This window comes from Corylus avellana, chromosome 7 (genome assembly GCF_965113065.1).
Source record: "Corylus avellana chromosome 7, dhCorAvel1.hap1.2, whole genome shotgun sequence".
Lineage (NCBI taxonomy): Eukaryota > Viridiplantae > Streptophyta > Magnoliopsida > Fagales > Betulaceae > Corylus > Corylus avellana.
In genome coordinates this window covers 4,309,891-4,312,333 of record NC_142496.1, presented here as the reverse complement: position 1 = coordinate 4,312,333, position 2,443 = coordinate 4,309,891, and the positions used below count along the sequence as shown (strand labels likewise).

The 2,443-nt window shown below is 41.3% G+C and overlaps 1 pseudogene; it reads right to left on the bottom strand.

Moving 5' to 3' along the window:
• Positions 1 to 346: 346 nt before the first annotated feature.
• On the bottom strand, positions 347 to 1,715 carry LOC132185430 (UPF0481 protein At3g47200-like; annotated as a pseudogene).
• Positions 1,716 to 2,443: the final 728 nt, after the last annotated feature.

Below are 2,443 nucleotides of genomic sequence, written 5' to 3'. Positions count from 1 at the left end.
CTATGATGATCATATGAAATCTTCATTAAACAACATTAAAAAGGTGGAAAAATCAATAATAAATTGATAATGCCATATGTGAAATAGGAATATGCCATTTAGAAATAACAAGGCTATCATTGAGAAATTAAAAGTTCAAATATGCATCCACACACACAACATGTCAACAGTATACATAAAATGTTTGCCTTGCAAGCACAAAGCTTACTAACGGCAAAGTCGCTTTCACTACAAGAGCTCAAAAGATAAACAACAAACTAGAAGGATCGAGCTTCACACACTTAAGAGTATTATCAAACAATGTTTATTGTCTGGAAGATGGAGGATGGAGGAGAGGGGAGGGGGTTCAGTTTTTAGGATGCACATAAGCATAAATGGTGTAGAAGGTCTGCAAAAATGTAAGCACTAAGAGCACAAACCCAACAAATGCCAAAATCAACAACCATGGCTTTCCAAAATACTCGCGCTTGAAGCTTGTCCACTGCCAATTGCCCCAATAATTCATCCGTTTCTGATAATACTTGTGTACTCGCGTACATCTCCAAGAAGCTCCAACAAAAAAGAGTTGTCGTTATCATGACTGTGATCTTTATTTATGGTCAAGTCCTTGTCCAAGTTATTGATGAATTGCACAGCCTCGGCGTTGGTCCCAAAGAAATTGTTAATGACGTGATGGTCACAAAGGTAGTCGACGTCCCTAGCAGTGTTGACAAGGCAGTCCAGCAACATAGCGTAAATCGAAAAATGTTTGGAAATGTTGCACAAGTAGTGCTCGAATGCCACGTAGTTCACTAGCAACGAGCACATTGTGTTGTCGAGATTTATATCGGGCATTTCAATCACACCGTTGTTGAATTTCACATCGAAGAAGCTGTCCGCCATATGCCGATTGACCTTAATCCCCGATTGACCTTAATCCCTGCACGACGTAGCTTTGTGACAGAGGGAATTAGACTGAATGGTCTATAATCGTCTGTTCTCCGCATTTCTTTATTATGACGACGTGAGATAAATATCATCCGAACAAGGTCTAGCAAATGCAACCATTCGAGCGAATCAGGTATGTTTGTGAATTCTGGGATGACAGATATGGACCTAAAAAATTTGGTGGCGATAACAAACAAGGACTTAGATCCAATGCAAATTTTATATAACGTCTTGAGAACACAAGACGGGATCTGATTCTCAAGCAGGAGCAAGTCCCCGTATATCTTGGGTAATATTACCATATCTAGCTCGTATATAAGTTTGCGGTCCATGCACGCTTTACCTAGATCTAGATTTACTCTAGCGCTGATAAATAACATTAATATAAAACAACCATTAACAACCATCATTTGAAGGAGCTCATCGGCACTAAGCTTGATGGTTTCGGAATAACACTCCCTGACTTCCTTTTCAAGTGGACGTAATTGCATCAAGCACTCCTCTAATTTTCCCTTTTTACTCTCCATAAAGGAGGCGAGCCACCGCCACTTGAGCTCCTCCATATTCTGGAGCTGACGCTTGCCGTGGTGGTAGGGCCCGAGGGCGACCACCTGGGGCTCGAGCGACTTACCGTTTATGTTGTTGAGCCTCCTAGGAAGCCTGAAGATGCAACGCTTTTCATAGGTTACTGTTGATGGGTGACTACTCTTGGAGAACCTCTCTTCCATCTTGGCTAGGAGGACCTCGACGACGACGTGATCAGTAGCTTCTCCTTCCACAATTTCCATCGCGAGCGTTTCAGACTCTTGGGGGGGTGTGAAGTTGAAACTGGGGAGTACTGGCGCTATGTTAAATGGAGGTTTTATGTGAGCCCTGGGGTTGAGGGGAAGAAGTACATGTTAGTATATATATATATAGCTATCAATGAAATATTATATTTGTATCCTATAAATATATTACCCATCTCTCTCCACATCTGTAAGTACGTACACCTCTCTTTGCTTAATTCTATATCTTTTTTAACAAAATCCCAGAGAACAAGCAAAGAAGATTAATGGAAATAGGATTGTAGAATAAAAAGAATAACTATAAACAAAATCTCAAAGTTACAACCTAATTTACATACTTGTTCTGTTTGATGCTGAATTCCCACTACAGATCGAGTTGCAAAACTGCATGCGTCAATGGCGTACCGACTGAGACGTTGCCGTTGACACTCACAGAAGCCAGCTGAAGCAAGAAAATTCAGAACCCACCTACACGGCTCTGAAAGGGTAAGGAGTTGTTTTGAAGCAATTGGGGGGAGTAGCTAGGGAGGACTGAAGAAGCTGACCGTAGAGAAAGACCAAAAACTCAGGTCTCGTTTGGTTCGCGGATTGTCTAGTCCATTGGAAAAGGATTAGCTACCACTGGGATTAGCTACCACTGGGAATAGATTAGCTAGTCCTATTCCTTTGTTTGGTTGTAATGCTGGACTAGACTACCTAATCCCATTATTTCATTTGGTACAATGCAA